This window comes from Lactuca virosa, chromosome 5 (genome assembly GCF_052849685.1).
Source record: "Lactuca virosa cultivar CGN04683 chromosome 5, Lactuca_virosa_CGN04683_v6, whole genome shotgun sequence".
NCBI classification, from domain to species: Eukaryota; Viridiplantae; Streptophyta; class Magnoliopsida; order Asterales; family Asteraceae; genus Lactuca; species Lactuca virosa.
The window spans coordinates 227565110-227582930 of NC_136430.1; the positions used below are offsets into that span (position 1 = coordinate 227565110).

A 17821-nucleotide genomic window follows, 5' to 3' on the forward strand; every position below is an offset into this window, starting at 1 on the left:
CCCCCAACCCGACTCTACTCGTCGAGTTTAGCAAGAACTCGACGAGTTCTCCTTCAATCATATCATCGGGACAATCTTCAACCGACTCGCCGAGTTCCTACTTGAACTCGTCGAGTTTATCTTCATTATATGAACGTGTCTAGTCTGTGACTCACCGAGTTGTATGAACAACTCGTCGAGTCCATATTCATGGGTTGGGAGATGGCCTTGGACTCGCCGAGTGCGTTCCTGTACTCGCCGAGTCCCATGGTTTCCAGGTCCATGGCTATGTCTATTTCGTTGAGTCCTTTCTATGGACTCATCTACATCCCTTTTAAAGTCAACTAGGTTCCTTTGAATCATAACAGGTTTAGGGAACCAACCTACGACTCACCGAGTCCCAAGAACGACTCGTCGAGTCAACGAATGTCCAAGTCTATAACTCGATTTCTGATGTGCAAATCTCATCCAAAAGGTAGATCTGGGCTCCTAAGGTCGATATAACACGTAAAGTCATGAACTTTACATGCATGCATGGAACATTTGTGCTCAAAGGGCCAAACTAGGGGTTTATTACATGCATGGGGTTCTCATGGCCATAAAGATGGCACCTTTATGCCATGAGGACCCTTCAAGGTTCCAGATCTGAAGATGTACTAACTTGGGACTTCTAAGTCTCATGAATCCAGCTTCTTGGCCCAAAAATGACCATAAGGAGATCTAAGAATCAGAAGTCAAGTGTGAAGCTTTATTACCAGAAAGTGTGGGGAAAATGGTGTTGATCATGGATCTACAATCTTCTCTTGAAGTACTCCTCCTTCCTCTTCTTCACACAAGCTTCAATCACACAAGATTACTCAACAAAATGGCACTCAAGCACTCACAAGGCTCAAGGTGGCGAATTAGGGTTTCTGGACGTTGAGGGAGTGATAAGGGAGGCCACCAGGGTGTTATGTTTCTTTAAATAGGGGGACAAACCCTTAAAATTAGGGTTTCCATCAGACAGCTCCTACTCGCCGAGTCGGTCTTCCGACTCGTCGAGTAGGTCACTTAGTTCCCGACCCGGATTCGATCCTACTCGATGAGTTGGGCCTCGAACTCGTCGAGTCCAAAGGTAAAATTATAAAGTTTGACTCAAATTAACTGCATACCTGAGATTAGGCGTTAGAGATGGTGTTCGAGAGCTGCAACTGTAGCGAGAAACAAACGACCGTCTTCGCAGTAAGACAACTGAAAACTGGAGTCTTGAGCTGGTGGAAACTAATGGCGGATACAATGTCGCGAGGAGAAGCCCTGAAGATGTCATGGGAAGAGTTCTTGGAGCAACTAAAGATGCAGTACTCTTCAGAGATAGATCTGATTGATCTGAACAATGAATTCCAAAACATAAAGAAGGGGAGAATGAGCATTGACGACTATGCTACTGCATTCATGGAAAAGATGAAGTTGTTTCCATACCTAGTGCGAACTGAACTCTCCAAAATTGAAAAGTTCGCGAACGGACTGCCAGCTGACTTTGGCCCAACGATCAAGATATCAACCACTCTGAAGGCAGCTGTTCGAGCAGCTAAGAATGTAGAGACACAGCTGAAGGAAAGGGGTCTGGAGAGGGCTGATGTTGGTGAGAAAAGGAAGTTTGATGGATCTTCGAGGTCCAACAACGAGAAAAGTAAATTCTCGAAGTCTAGTTCGAGAGGAGGAGGAGGGGAGGCCAAATGGTGCGACAAATGTAAGAAGGAGCATCATGGGAAATGTGACAGATAAGTCACATGTTTTAAATATGGAAAGCCAGGGCACTATGCCAATGAGTGCACCCTCATCAAGAAATTCTGTTATGGATGTGGTGAGGAGGGGCACATCTCAAGGGACTGACCGAAAAAGAAGGAGGCAGCAAAACCCAACATTCCACCAAAGCCGACGGCAAGAGCCTTCCAGATGACACTCAAAGCTTCCAAGGAAGAAGCTGATGTCGCTTCAGGTACCTTTCTCGTAAACGAATTGCCTGCCCAAATTTTGTTTGACTCTAGAGCCAACTACTCCTTTATTTCGCATGAATTTGGTAGAAAACTAGCTTTGCCTGTTGATAAACTAGATAATGATTTATTTGTCGAAGTTGCTAGTGGCAAGTTTGTACCTGTTAGCTATCGCATGAAAAACATCTTCATTGATTAGAATAGGAATAAGTTCCACGAGGAATTATTTCCTATAAAACTAAATGGTTTCGACATCATGCTGGGAATGGATTGGCTTAGCGCTAATGATGCCGAAATATTATGCAGAAAGAAGATAGTAAAGGTAAACCCGCCAGGGAAAGAGTCATTTATGGTGTATGGGGACAAACGCAGAGTGAACTCTGGAATCATTTCCCTAATGAAAGCCAGAAAGTGTTTGGCCAAGGTATGTACTTCATATCTAGCATTCGTGATCGATGCTAAGAAGTAAAAGAAGGAGGCGCATAATATTCCAGTGGTGTGTGATTATCCGGAAGTATTTCCCGAAGATCTTCCTGGATTACCGCCTGATAGACAAGTGGAGTTCAGAATAGACTTGTTACCAGGAACCACACCAATAGCGAAAGCACCGTATCGATTAGCACCGACGGAGATGAAGGAGCTGATGATGCAACTTCAGGAGTTATTGGACAAAGGTTTCATTAGACCTAGTTCATCGCCCTGGGGAGCTCCGATGTTATTCGTAAAGAAGAAGGACGGGAGTATGAGAATGTGCATAGATTATAGAGAGCTGAATAAGGCAACGATAAAGAATAAATATCCACTGCCAAGGATTGATGACCTGTTCGATCAGCTGCAAGGCTCAAGTTATTTTTCAAAGATCGACCTACGGTCAGAATATCATCAGCTAAAGGTGAGAGAGCAGGACGTTGAGAAAACTGCTTTCAGAACATGATATGGACACTACGAGTTCTTGGTTATGTCGTTTGGACTAACCAACGCTCCAGCATCATTCATGGATTTAATGAATAGGGTTTGTAATCCATTCCTCGATAAATCTGTGATAGTGTTCATAGACGACATTCTGATTTACTCGAAAAGCCAAGAGGATCATGGCAGACACTTGCGGGAAGTGTTAGAAGTATTGAAGAAGGAGAAGCTGTATGCCAAGTTCTCCAAATGTGATTTTTGGATTCGAGAAGTTCAATTCTTGGGTCACGTGGTCAACCAAGAAGGGATAATGGTTGATCCAGCCAAGATTGAAGCTATGATAAAGTGGGAACAACCGAAAAGTCCCACAGAGATCCGAAGCTTTTTGGGATTAGCCGGATATTACCGAAGGTTTATCCAAGGCTTTTCTTCGATCGCTACTCCGTTGACAGCTTTGACCCACAAAGGAGCTACTTATACTTGGAGTGATAAGCACAAAGAAGCATTCGAGTTGCTAAAGAAGAAATTATGTGAAGCACCGATTCTTTCTCTACCCGACAGAATCGAAGACTTCGCTGGCTATAGCGATGCGTCTTGTGTTGGGTTGGGTTGTTTTTTTGATCCAAAGAGAAAAGGTGATAGCATATGCATCTCGACAGCTGAAGGAGCAAGAAAAGAACTACCCCACTCATGATCTGGAGTTGGCAGCGGTAGTATTTGCTCTAAAGATTTGGAGGCATTACCTTTATGGCACGTAGTGCAAGCTTTTCACTAATCATAAGAGTCTCCAATATCTCTTTATTCAGAAAGAATTAAATATGAGGCAATGACGTTGGCTAGAGTTACTTAAGGACTACGAATGTGAGATACTTTACCACCCCGGTAAAGCTAATGTTGTCGCTGATGCTCTCAGTCGGAAAGTCAATCTTGAAAGAAAAAGGCCAAGAGCGTTGAGAATTGAAGTTGTCTCGATAATTGTGGAAAGTATAAAGAAAGCTTAACAAGAAGCTTCAGAGAAGAATGACCGAAAGGAGGAACGTTTGGGCAAAACGTTAGTGTTCGGTACAAATAGTCATGGACTGAAGGTATTCCAAGATCGGATTTGGGTACCTAAGATAGGAGGAATAAGAGATCTTCTGATGGAAAAAGCTCACAAAACCATGTACTCGATTCATCCCGGTAGCACTAAAATGTATAGGGACCTGAAACCCTATTACTGGTGGCCGACGATGAAGCTTGATATTGCAAAGTATGTGGCCGAGTGTGTGACATGTGCTAGAGTTAAGGCACAACATCAGAAACCATATGGGAGTTTAGAACCTTTACCTGTACCTATGGGTAAATGGGAGGACATTGCTATGGATTTTGTCACTAAACTGCCGAGAACAAAGAACGGTCACGACATGATTTGGGTGGTCGTTGATCGCTTCACTAAGAGTGCGCACTTCATAGCAGCCAATGAGAAATGGTCTATGGATAAGCTTGCGAATCCTTACGTGAAGGAAATCGTGAGGCTTCACGGTGTTCCATTAACGATTGTATCAGACCGTGACAGCCGTTTCACCTTAAGGTTTTCGAGAAGTCTACAAGAGGAATTGGGTACCTAGTTGTGTTTGAGTACAGCTTACCATGCGCAAACTGATGGTCAGAGCGAACGAACGATACAAACACTTGAAGATATGCTGAGGGCATGTACCCTGGAATTCCAAGGTAACTGGGATGAACATTTACCTTTGGTAGAATTTTCCTACAATAATATTTTCCACTCGAGCATAAAGATGGCACCTTATCAAGCTTTGTATGGACAGAAGTGTCGTACGCCGTCTTGTTGGCTTGAGGCTGGGGAAAAGTAGTTTATGGGACCTGAGATAGTCCATCAGACTGCTGAAAAGTTGAAAGTAATTAGGGAAAGAATGCTAGCAGCTCAGGATCGTCAATAGAGCTATACTGACAAGAAAAGAAAACCGATGACATTCGAAGTTGGAGACTCGGTTTTGCTTAAAGTCTCACCGTGGAAGGCGCTTATAAGATTTGGTAAAAGAGGAAAGTTAAGTCCAAGGTTTATTGGACCGTTTAAGGTTCTTCAGAGGATTGGGAACCAAGCTTACAACATAACACTTTTCATGTGTGTTATTTGAGAAAGTTCGCGGGAGAATTCCCGACATACCAATTTCTGAATTAAGGTTGGATGAAAACAAAAGGTTAATTGAAGAACCAGAGGCAATCGTTGACCGTAAGACTAAGAAGCTACGACGCAAGATGGTCGAATTAGTGCTTGTCCGTTGGAAACATACGAATGGGCCAAATCTCACTTGGGAGACGGAGAGTGACATGATGAGTCGCTACCCGCATTTGTTGCTGATGTGTGATTCTAGGGACGGAATCATCCTAAGGGGGAGAGAATTGTAACGCCCGTGTTTATGGGCTAAGCATTAATGATGGTTTAATAGTCTAGGTCAACCTTTGTAACTCATTTTGAAGTAATAAAGAGGAATCATGTGAATATTATGTGAATTATGTGTTTATTTACTTAATTATTATGATTAATGAATTAAGAATAAAAATGAGCGTCAGAAATAAATATTAAATAAAGCCGATAACTAAGGATAAAGTTGTAGTGGTCGAAACAAGGATTCCAGAGATATAAAGAGTACTGAAATCCGAGTTATAATGAAGAAGTTATGACCTGTTGATGTTTCGTGACAGAACCGATACGACATTGCGCGACGTAAATTGTGAATTTATGAAAGAGCGATTTTTAGCCTTAGTGATCTAAACAAAAGTCGTAGAATACGTTAAACTGAGAGCGTGCATAAAAAGAACGTCCAAATCTGACTTCGTATGAGGAAGTTATGATTTTTCGAAGTTTTAACTTAGCAATATGCAACCCAAAGTTCGAATATGAGATTGAGTGGTTTTTAGCCGAAACAATCTAAATGAGAATCGAAGATCTCGTCGATAGTAACTCAACGGTAAAAAGACAGACGAAAACGGACGTCGGATGAAGAAGTTATGAATTTTTAATGGACTTTTCCTGTCCCGGTCTGTTAAAATTATAATATTAAAAATAAATTCAAAACCAGCCGACAGAGTCTAAATGAAAGTTGTAGAGCATAATCTCACCTACGCGTGGATATAAAGAACGTAAAAAACAGAGCTCGTATGCGAAAGATATGATTTTCTGAAGTTCGGGGCACAAACTTCAACCTGTGTCAGGATTCACGACGTGATCAGGAGCTTCACGACGTGAACCATTGATTGACACCGTCCAGAGCTAGGAGTCAGACGTCGAGTCTAAGAACTGATCATGACCAAGTTCACGACGTGAATAATGAAATCTCAGCCTATAAATAGAAAGCGCGGCCAACCGATTTAGGTTGCTAATTCACCATATCTCTCACTCTCTATACCTTCTCTAGCCATCTTAAAACACCCCCGAAGTCCCGGTATCATCCCGACACCCGAAGCAAGTCCCGAAGATCCCGAGAAAAAGAGTTTTCAAGCCGAAACTCTGCCCGCGAGAAGCCCAGTTTCATCAAGGAATATCACCTTAAGAGCCGTAGTGCTGTTTGGTCATCGTCTTATCAAGTGAGTGTGTAGTCATTTTCTTCTAACACATAGATATGAAGTATACTTTATAAAATACATACTATGTGTTTATATATTATTTGTTTATTTGAAATAAGTGTTGAATGAAAGTTTTATACAGGTTTTAAGCTGTATATAAATGTATATATCTTTATCTACAAATATGTTGGGTAGAACATGGGTAGATAGTTGATGTGTGATGAAATAAAATGATGAGAGGCCTCAATGTTTTTGTTGATCTAGTCATCTAGCGGAGTATGGATGACGACCACGGACTCTTTCTAGACAGTCCAGTGGAATGCTGGCAGGTTGGCAACCTGTAGGTGTTTGTGCACGATGTGTTCACCGGTGTACTCTATCCCCCTCATGGTTGCCTTTAGGACATTTATTGCTGAGGAACCCACTTTGCAGTAGTGTCCATCCCGATGAAAGTCCTTAGACTAGGTCCCTTGTGATAGTTGTTTTAGGGACGTAAAGTGAGGATAACGGGAATGGGTAATCGGGTTATTGTTGGTTGATGAACTTAATATAATTATTTATTGTGGGTTGAAAACCCTATATGCTCACCAGGATCCCAAGCCTGACCCACTAAGTTTTCTTTGTATTACAGGAAGTGGCACTAGAGCATAAGCTGGATGATTTGTCAAGATATTTTGGATTATAGACCTATAGTTGTAAATAACTGTTGTAAGGTCTATTTTGTACTGTTTATGCTTTTGGTCTGTATCGGAACATGACATCCCGAGATTTTGTTATATAATGAAAATACATTTCTTTAAGAAATGCTTTGATAAATTCTTATCATATTTTGTTTTGGGAACAAATTCTGCAACTCTTTTAATCAAAGGATTACTCTGATTTTATTTAAAAAGCATAAATTAAATCGGTCTTTTGTGGCCATGAAATTGGGGATGTCACACTGTTCCTTCATCGTGATTTGTTGCTCTTTTATCATTACTCTTTGATCTCTCATGGCTGCATCTGTCTCATCGTGTCTCTTTTCTGGAGCCTCCATAAAATGAGTAAGCATGTTCTCTAAGTCAACTATTTTCTCAGCTGGTGGTTGTTCCTTTTGGTAGATGCCTCGGTCTGTCTGCCTATATTTTTCTTCTTTTTGCTTCTAGTACTCATCGTATGGCAACCACTCCTTCTTTGGTTTTCTCCAGTCTTCATCGTATTTATCCCCACTCGAATAGAAAACTTGAGCCTTTTTGTTCCCATTATCATCTAAGTGGCAATCCTTGGTGAAGTGTGGACCATTACATCTTTCACAACCAACTCTTATAGCATGAATTGATTGATGCATTTGGGTCAACCTTCGCTCCATATTATTGAGAATTACCATCACAGCAGCCATTTATTCTGATGCTCCACTACCAATTCCCTTTGTTCCATCATTTCTTGGATTGTGGTACTCACGAGAATGCTTTACGAACTCTTCAATCAACTCTTTTACTTCACCCGGATTTTTCTTTGTAAGTGGTCCTTAAGAATCAAGGAGTTGCCTTGTCACGACATTCACCCCATCATAGAATATAGACACTTCTTGTTGTATATTGAGGTCATGTTGAGGACAATTTCTTAATAACCCTTTATAGCGTTCCCATGCCTCGTAAAGTGACTCACCCGGATTTTGCTCAAAATTGGCTATCGCCTTCTTGAGTTTTGATATCTTGGATGGTGGGCAGAATTGTTCTAGAAACTTCTCGCGCATTTGGGCCCAAGTAGTGATTGCACCAAGTGGTAGTGCCTTCAGCCAGTCTTTTGCAGCTCCTTCAAAAGTGATTGGTAGCATCCTCAACAAAGCTGTCTCTCTAGGAACATTAGGGACATTGAAATAATCCGCAATGTCATTGACCTCATCTAGATGCTTAAAAGCATCCTCATGATCTTTTCCATAAAATGGTATATCCTTAAGTGTAGTAAGGATGTGTCCTTTCAGCTTGAATGTGGCAGTGACAGGAATTGTAGGTTGTACTAGACCCTGACCAACATCATCTCGTATCCGCTTCTTGTATGCTCCCATGGACATATTAGCAATATTCTCCATCGCGTTCTCTTGCTTGTCCTTGTTGTCACTTTTTTCTAATGCAAATTCGGGATCAGACTCGTATTCAGATTCTTTTGGGTTTGGATTTTGATCAATGCTTAATGAACTTGACTCTCCCACTTTCTTGCCTGATTTCTTTCCAAAGACCGATTTGAGATCCTTGAAAGGTGACTTCTTTGGTGGTTGGTCTACTTTTGCGTTTTTAGTTGTCTTCTTGTGAAGGGCCGACTCTGGATCTTCCAACGGTGGCACTAAAGGTGTGGTTGAACCTCTGGTCTTGAACTTCTGCAAAATAAACAAAAACAAAAACGTAAAACTGAACTAAAACAGAAAAACAAAGAAAACTGGAAATGACTGGATTCACGTCGTGAGCCCTAAATGCTCACGTCGTGAGTTCAGTACTGGAAGAAAATAAACTAAACTGAAAAAATAACTTTTTGCAGGTTTTACCCCACAAAAAGGATCGATTAATTTAAAGCAAATAAATCAATAATTAAATAAGCCGTTCCCCGGCAACGGCGCCAAAAACTTGATGCGTGCAAATAGCTACCCCTAGTTTTAAATTTATAACCTAACTAACTTAACTAACTAAATTGCACCTAGGCAATGTACCTTGCTAAATTATAGAATAGCTTAGGTAAGTCGGGTGTCGATAACAGGGAACAGTTTTAACTAATTAATTTATCTACTATTAAATTAACCTAATTTCCTAGTAAAGTAGTGGTTTTATCTAATTTTGAAAGTTTAGATGAACTTAATTCTTAACACAAATTCAATCAATAAACAAAACACTTCTGTTAGTTCGAATCCACTTTCCCTCAATGGTTTATAAATTAGTTATGACAATTCCTGTTGGTTACCAATTAAAATAGTATTAGCAATTCAGTTCCAAATTAACTAATATTAACTAATTCATGTAGATCTATGTATGGTCACACAATAGCTAAAATCAATTTTTTAATGGATTGGGGCTATGTAAGATTAGGTTGACAAACACAAATTATGGTCATAACATGATTTCTCTAGCATAACCTAATTTATTAATTCAATTTCTTAAATAAGATTGGTTCAATCTTAGCTCTAATAATCTAATGTTCACTAAATTACTAGGTGTTCAAATTCATGCAGAATAATGGTCATTAACTACACAGAATAAGAAGTTTAAGCAATTAAATTAACAAAACAAGCATGCTAGGTAAACCAATCAAACACAAGACATAACCAACAAGAAAAGTCTAGTTTAATTAAATAAAACCATGAGTTCCAGCTTCATCTAGCTAACAGAAGCAGCTAGGATTTAGCTGGACATGCTAACAAACAAACATAAACAAACCAAAGTCTTAATAATGTTTAAATGTACCAAACTATTAAGCTAAGTATGAACTCTTCTTCTTCCTTGGTATGCAAACCAACTTCCAAGCTTCTTTTCCTTCTGATTTTCGTCTCCAGGAACTCTCCAAGTCAGTCAAAGACTCCCAAAGTCGTAATGATCAAGAGAATATATAGTTTTTGAAAAATACACGCTCACGTCGTGAAAAGGTATGTCTCACGACGTGAATACAGTAGATATCCGTGTTTGACAAGGAGTCCTAATCCGCGATGCTAATCTTCTGGAATATTCTAACTCACGTCGTGAATCTTCAATCCTCACGTCGTGAATTAAGCTGATTTCGTGGGTTTCTTTTTCTTTTATTCTCCAAGCCTCCAAAGTTCCAAGCTTTGTCGTTTTTAGTCCCTTTTCTTCAAGAATGCATCTTTTGGGCTGCAAAGTACAATTTAAGCTTATAAGTATCATTATTCAATACAAATAACCAAAATATTAATTAAAATATACTTAAATATTGCCTAAAACATGTATAAATATGGCAATATCAATGCCCCCTGCAACTGATCGAATAAATCGTCGATCCTCGGAAGTGGATAACGGTTTTTGACCGTCAGCTTGTTCAACTGTAACACCCGGTTCCTGGTACGTATTTTAATTAAGGTAAACTCATGTTTTGCTCTGGGACTCGGCGAGTTGGAGGCCCAACTCATCAAGTAGACTCGAATTTGGATCGGTAGGATAAGTGACCTACTCGACGAGTCGGGAGACCGACTCGACGAGTAGGACTGTCTGGATGAAACCCTACTATTTGGGGTTTGCACCCTATTTAAACAACTTATAACGCCCCAAACCAGCCTCCATTGTTCCTCCCAATCCAGAGAAAGCCCTAACTCGAACCCTAAGCCTATTTTGAGTATTCTTGAGCTTTTTGGTGACTTTTGTGTGCATTTGAAGTTGGAAGAGAAGAAGGAAGCTTGGAGGTTCAAGTGGAAGCTAGTAGATCCAGAGGTTTTGCTTCATTCTCAGTTCATTCAAGGTAAAAAGCTTGAACCTTGACCATCTATCTCTTAGATCTTGATTTGGGGCTATTTTCTACCCTTTTTATGAGTTTTGTGAAGTTATAATCGGATTTTGTGTGTGTGTGTGTTGGAGTTACACTTCAGATCTGGAACCATTGAGGGTTCCCATGGCATAAAGGTGCCAACTTTATAGCCATGGGAGACCCATGCTTCATATATACCTCCTTTTATGGCTTTTTGAGCCAAAAACCCCACGCATGGACGTCAAGATTAGAACTTTACGTGTAAAATGGACCTTAGGAGGTCAGATCTATGGTTTTGATGCATTAAGATCCATTATTATTGACTGAATAGTTTTGGATAAAGAGGGACTCGACGAGTCGCTTGGGAGACTCGGCAAGTCGGGTCGCATTTTCCCCCAAATGTCTTCTGGAAATGGTCTTTAGTTGAGTGGAAGGAACACTCAGCCTGTTAGGGGTTTGTTATGGACTTGAAGATCGAAGGACTCATCGAGTTCAAGGAGGAACTCGACGAGTTCAAGGCAATGTCCCAACCACATGAAGACGGACTCGACGAGCTCAAGGATGAACTCGGCGAGTCATAGACTAAACACCTTCATATGGATGAAGATGGACTCGACGAGTCCAAGGAAGAACTCGGCGAGTCAGTTGAAGAAGGTCCTGATGTTTTTTTGAAGGAGAACTCGTCGAGCTCTTGCTAGACTCGACGAGTAGGGACGAGGTTGTAGCATTTCGTGGAAGTGGGGACTCGATGAGTTGGTGGACCAACTTGGCGAGTCGAGTTAACCAAATGTTGACTTTGACCAGATGTTGACTTTGATCAGGGTTTTGACCTTGACATTGACTTGGACTTGAGTTGACCCTCGTAAGGGTTATGAGTATGAATTGATAACTTAGAAAAGTTGTCGTGTAGGGATTGAGGAGTTGAGGAGAGTTGGTTTCCATACCGCACACGGATTAGACACTACACGACATTGAGGTGAGTTACCCTCCAGTAGAGGTGGGTCTACGGCCACAATGCCGGCCCACCAGCAGGAGTTGTCTTTAGATGATTCTCTTTGTGATAATTGTCTAGGTTTGCTACTACCTGACATGATTTATGTGCCAGTATGATATGTTATATGAGATAGTGGTAGTAAGGGTTATGCGTATGAATTGATAACTTAGAAAAGTTGTCGTGTAGGGATTGAGGAGTTGAGGAGAATTGGTTTCCATACCGCAGATGGATCAGACACTACACGACATTGAGGTGAGTTACCCTCCAGTAGAGGTGGGTCTACGGCCATAATGCCGGCCCACCAGCAGGAGTTGTCTTTAGATGATTGTCTTTGTTATAATTGTCTAGGTTTGCTACTACCTGACGTGATTTATGTGCCAGTATGATATGCTATATAAGATAGTGGTAGTAGGAGGGGAATAGTCCCCCGATTCAGTCGTTAGGACCGAAGGGTAGGTCGGACACCCCATATATGTCTGAGAGCAGGATTACAATATGTTATTATGTGATAGTGGTAAGGGGTGAAACAGTCCCCGTGGCCGGGTGAGATAGACCGGAGGGTAAGTCGACACCCCAGAATGGCCTGACATGGGTATGTCAGCACCCCAGAATGGCTTGACATGGGTAGGTCAACACCCCAGAATGGCCTGACATGGGTAGGTCGGGCACCCCAGAATTGCCCGACAGTATGTATGTTGCATGGTATATGGTATGATGGGGGAACTCACTAAGCTTTGTGCTTACAGTTTTTAGTTTTGGTTTCAGGTACCTCTTCATCTAAGGGGAAGGAGCCGGCAGGGTAGCAGCGCATCACACACACACACATGATCTCCGCATTGAGAACCCTGGGACTGTACTCTGACATTTTACTATTTGATATTATGGTTTTCAAGACTTGTGATCTATGACTTGATGTTTTGAAATGATATTAATCATGTTTTCCGTGAACTATTTCTAGAGTAATATAAGTAAACAAAAAAAAAATTGGGTCTCGATTTTGGGATGTTACAAGTTGGTATCAAAGCCTTGGTTTGAGGGATTCGGACACACCTTCGGGGGTGTCTGGACTCAAATCTAGGGCTTGAAAGATTTTTACAAGAAAATAGTTTTCTAAAATTTAAAAATAAGGAGTTTTGAGAAAGAACAAGGTGCGATGTGTGCGACCGGCCGAGCTCAAGTAAGTTTTCCCCAAGATACCCATACTTGTTATGTTATGTTATATGATATGATTATGAGAACTCCATGCTAGAATAGGGCTAAGGAACTAGGAAGGATGCCTTGTATGTCTGTTATGTGATTATGAGAAATGCATTCTAGATTAGAGCTAAGGATCTAGGAAGGATGCCTTATATGCCTGTTGTATGAGCTTATTGAGCTGTATGTTAGGGCTGTTTAGTCTGCGGTATGATAGGCCGATTTGGTTATGCTTGAATTGGTTACTCGATGCACGAATGCTGCTTGCTTTATGATTATAGGGGTTCTAGCTAGCTTTAACTAACTAGTAAGCGAATATGTAATAGTATTCACAAGCTAGTTAGGGAAGGATGGTAGGGACTCCTTTTGCAGCTGATGGCGGAGAGTAGGTCAGAGAGTGCCCTAGGTCATGCCTAGGATGAGATTAGTTGGAAAGCAGTATTGGTGGAAGGGACTTGGTGAAGTTGAAGCAATCCTTGAGGAAAGTACGGATAGATGTGGAAGGTAGTATGGGCCCGTACTACTGGAAGCAGAGGATCCGTACTCGAATCAAGGAGGGATAAGATAGAACCAGGGAACTTGGAGAGTGTGTGAGACCTCTCGAGAGTATGTATGACCCTGAAGTTTATGTGTTTCATTTCAGAATGGTGATTACGCGTCATGGAGCAGGAGGTTCAGGGTCTTGATCAGGATCAGGATCAGGCTTGGGTGCGGGATCCGAGCAGGTTGATGACGGGCTACGCGAGTTCATTACGTCTGAGATCACGAGAGGTATCCTTGAGGAGACCCCGGTCATTTTCGGGTCGATAAAGGAGGGGTTTATCGAGCTGATGGAGGATCGCCTCCGGACATTCATGAGTGACTTGGCATCTAGCCAGCTAGGGTCGGGCACACTATCCTTCAAGGACTTCAGGGGGAGTGGTGCGCCAGACTTTCATGGGGCGAAGGACCCCATTGCTGCCAGGAGATGGATCACATACATTGAGTATGCGCAATTGACGAGCTTCTGCCCGGAGGGGTCGAAGGTCCGCTTTGCTGCAGGATGTTTGAGGGACAGAGCGAGGGATTAGTGGGAGTCAGTTGGTGACTCGCTGGGAGCCCCAGCCATCGAGGCTATGACTTGGTTGGACTTCGTGACCAGGTTCAGGGCTGAGTTTGCGCCAGCTGTGGAGCTTCAGTAGCTGGTCAGGGAGTTTCTTGATATGAGACAGACTACTGAGACAATGGCGGAGATCAGTGCCATGTTCAGGGAGAGGGCCTTGTTGGTACCTCAGTATGTAGGGGATGAGGAGATGCGGAAGACCCGCTATCATGATATGTTGAGGGCTGATATTCGGGAGCATGTCAGCTATTCAGCCTGCCCGACCCTGGAGTCCATGATTGCCAGGGCGAGGGAGAGGGAGATTGATTTGGAGCACCTCAGGAAGATGAAGGATGAGGCAGAGCAAGTTACCGGGGTTTCGGGGAAGAAACCCAAGGGATCCGACACTAGGTCAAAGGGCCATCCGGGCCAGAGCCGCTGCAGGAAATGCGGCAGGCCGCATGAGGGAGCTTGTAGAGCGGGATCATCGGGTTGCTACAAGTGCGGCAAGACGTGACACTTTGGCAGGGATTGTACTACCCCCGCCCCCACGGTTTAGACATCATACCTGATTTGCTTCCATTGCAATCAGAGGGGCCATAAAAAGGCCAACTTCCCTAGATTGACAGCAGCAGCAGCAGCGCCAGTGGTGGCGCCGACTCTAGCGACTACACGGGTTGCGGATGGACAGAAGGTCAAGTCAGAGGCTCCAATGCTGCGGAGCCGAGTGTTTCAGTTAACAGCTGAGGAGGCACGCGCCGCACCCGATGTGGTGACGGGTATGATTTCTTCTCTTTAATTTTTTATTATATGTCGCTTGTGATATAATGTGCCATATTATATGCTCTATTTAGGATCGTTCCATGTGAACGGTATCCCAGTTTAGGTGTTGTTTGATTCGGGTGCTACCCGATCGTTTGTCTCTCTTGCGCTTAACAAGAGGTTCCCTGAGTCTTCGGGCATGTTGGATTGCGCTCTAGAGGTCGAGAACGCGGACGACCGATCAGTGCGAGCGTTAGAGGTATTCAGGGATTGTGTTTTGAGGTTGTTTGAGGAGCGCTACTTGGTAGACTTGGTTCCCATACCATTTCGGGGGAGCAAGGTTATTATAGGAATGGATTGGTTGAGCCCCAATGGGACAGTGATCGATTGTGCGCAACAGTTTGTTTGGATCAGGACCTCAAGTGGGGGAGAGCTGGTGATTCAGGGCGAGAGGCCACACCGCGGACCAGCTTTATGTTCAGCAACGAGGGCTAGGAGCTACCTCCAGTAGGGTTGCGCATGGTATGTCGCCTATGTTATGGATACCCGGGAGGCGGTAAGGCGACGATGAGTGATGTGCCAGTGGTACGAGAGTACGCGGATGTATTCCCAGAGGAGCTGCCTGGGATACCTCCGGAGAGGCAGGTAGAGTTCAGGATCGACCTAGTCCCTGGTGCGGCTCCGATAGCCAAAGCACCGTATCGGTTGGCTCCTCCTAAGATGCAGGAGTTGTCGACATAGTTGCAGGAGCTGCTAGACAAGGGATCCATCAGACCGAACAGTTCACCTTGGGGAGCCCCGATTCTATTTGTGAAGAAGAAGGACGGGTCGCGTCGGATGTGTATAGATTACTGGGAGCTGAATAAGGTAACGGTGAAGAGCCGTTACCCACTCCCGAGGATTGATGATCTCTTTGACCAGCTTCAGGGAGCATCTTGGTTCTCCAAGATTGATTTGCATTCAGATTATCATCAGATGAGGGTCAGAGAGGAGGATGTGCAGAAGACTGCCTTTCGAACACGATATGGTCACTATGAGTTTGTGGTGATGCCTTTCGGGCTCACCAACGTGTTGGGTTTTGAGCATTCTAACACTCCTAAGTGTACATGCAACCCTAAATACATTGGATCTATGTTTTCTCTATTATACATGCAAATATGAATATCCAAGGTATTATACTAACTAGCATATAAAACTTTGATTCACATGAAATATAACAAGTTAGAATACATACCTCTTTGATGTAGAATGACTCCATGATGCTCGAGAGCCTAGTGCCCCAAGTGTGACACCTCAAATAGTTCACACAACACCAAATGCACATGGAATAGATTAGAGATAAATCCACACTTCATGAAAATCGGCTTGCCCTTTTCTTCACACACTTGTGGCCGATTTTTCCCAAGAATATGATCTTTATATAGTGTCACAATTAGGGTAAACCCTAATTGTCATGGCTTTCCATTTCCTTGGATCCATGGGTTCAAATACACCATGGAGCATCCATGGAGCATCCTATGGGTTTTAGCCCAACTTGATAATCCATGGAGTCTTAGCCCACTATACAAGTATGTATGATTTACACAATCAACCCATATATTTAACTAGTCTTCTTTTGATCACTTAATTAATTCTAGATTAATTCTTGATCAATACTAATTAAATAATCTTATTAATATATTAGAACTTATAATATATTAATAAACCTTAAGTGTTATTTCTCTCATTTTAGTCTATCCAAATGCATGATGCCATGCAACCCAAATGGACCATGCCAAGTCGGGTCAAGTACATACCAATTATAGTTATGGACTTAGACACTAATCCAATAGTCTCCCACTTGGATAAGTCTAAAACTATTATTGCGTATGACTTCAAGAACCAACTGGCAATTGTAGCTCTTAAAAGCCGCCGTCGAACTCTGACCTTGTAGATGAACTCTGACCTTTGTCAATGACTAGTCCATTAGATAAGGGATCATATATTCCTCCATTCTAGATATCATATGGACTGAGACATGGATTATAATCATTCTCTCTGTCCATTCGTTGTTTCCCGATTTCCGATTTATGACGACTGACTAATTGAACAAATCAAATCAGTCCAGGCCCGACCGAGCACTTACATTTGTCATCACTAAATCATCGAGGGGCCCACATATATCGCTTTTATCCCGAAGATAAAAGGAATGGATAAACTTCGACTCATATGGCTTGTTCTACTAATTGTTGAATCATACACAAAGGCACGTTTTATAACATCGAGTTACCAATGCGTTTTCGCGCAATCAATGTACAACCAACTCATGGTAACAACTCATATCTCTAGGTTTGAAGAATATAAGATATTATCGTCTCATGATCACTCGTGATAAAATCCATGAAGTGATTCAAATGAGCGCGGGTGAATCCAATACTCAGAACTTATGAGCACTCATGAGTGTTGTAGCACCGCTTTTTCCAACATCTTAGACATCTACAAGCCAACCCATGACAGTCTTGATTCATATCTACTTCCAACATATGACCGACTGTGGATGGTTTGAATAACTTAGTCATTCGGGAAAAATGACCTAGTTTATTCTGGAAGTCAAAACATGCAAAATGAAACACAAGAATAGTTGAATCCAGTATGGTATCAAAACCTATGAATATAAATAGAACACTTTTTATTTATCACCATACTGATTACTCATTATTCATTGTTTCGGTTTTATCAACTTTATACTTGAATTAAAAACACTGGTTGTCCCATGCTCCAAGCATGTACACTATGTTCTTCTAAACAATAGCTTTGCCATATCCCAAGTATGCACTCTATGTTTGTCTATGATCCTTACTTTGTGAACTAGATCGATTGAACATAATTTCAATGATTCTCTTTTCACACTCCCAAATCCTTATCGAAAATGTAAGAATTCCA

At 42.2% G+C, this 17821-nt stretch overlaps 1 non-coding gene across 1 annotated transcript; it reads left to right on the forward strand.

Moving 5' to 3' along the window:
- The first annotated feature begins 8008 nt into the window (after positions 1-8008).
- LOC145118315 (small nucleolar RNA R71) lies at positions 8009-8115 on the forward strand. Its single transcript, XR_013713271.1, has one exon. It is a non-coding gene; the product is annotated as a small nucleolar RNA R71 (small nucleolar RNA).
- The last annotated feature ends 9706 nt before the right edge of the window (positions 8116-17821 follow it).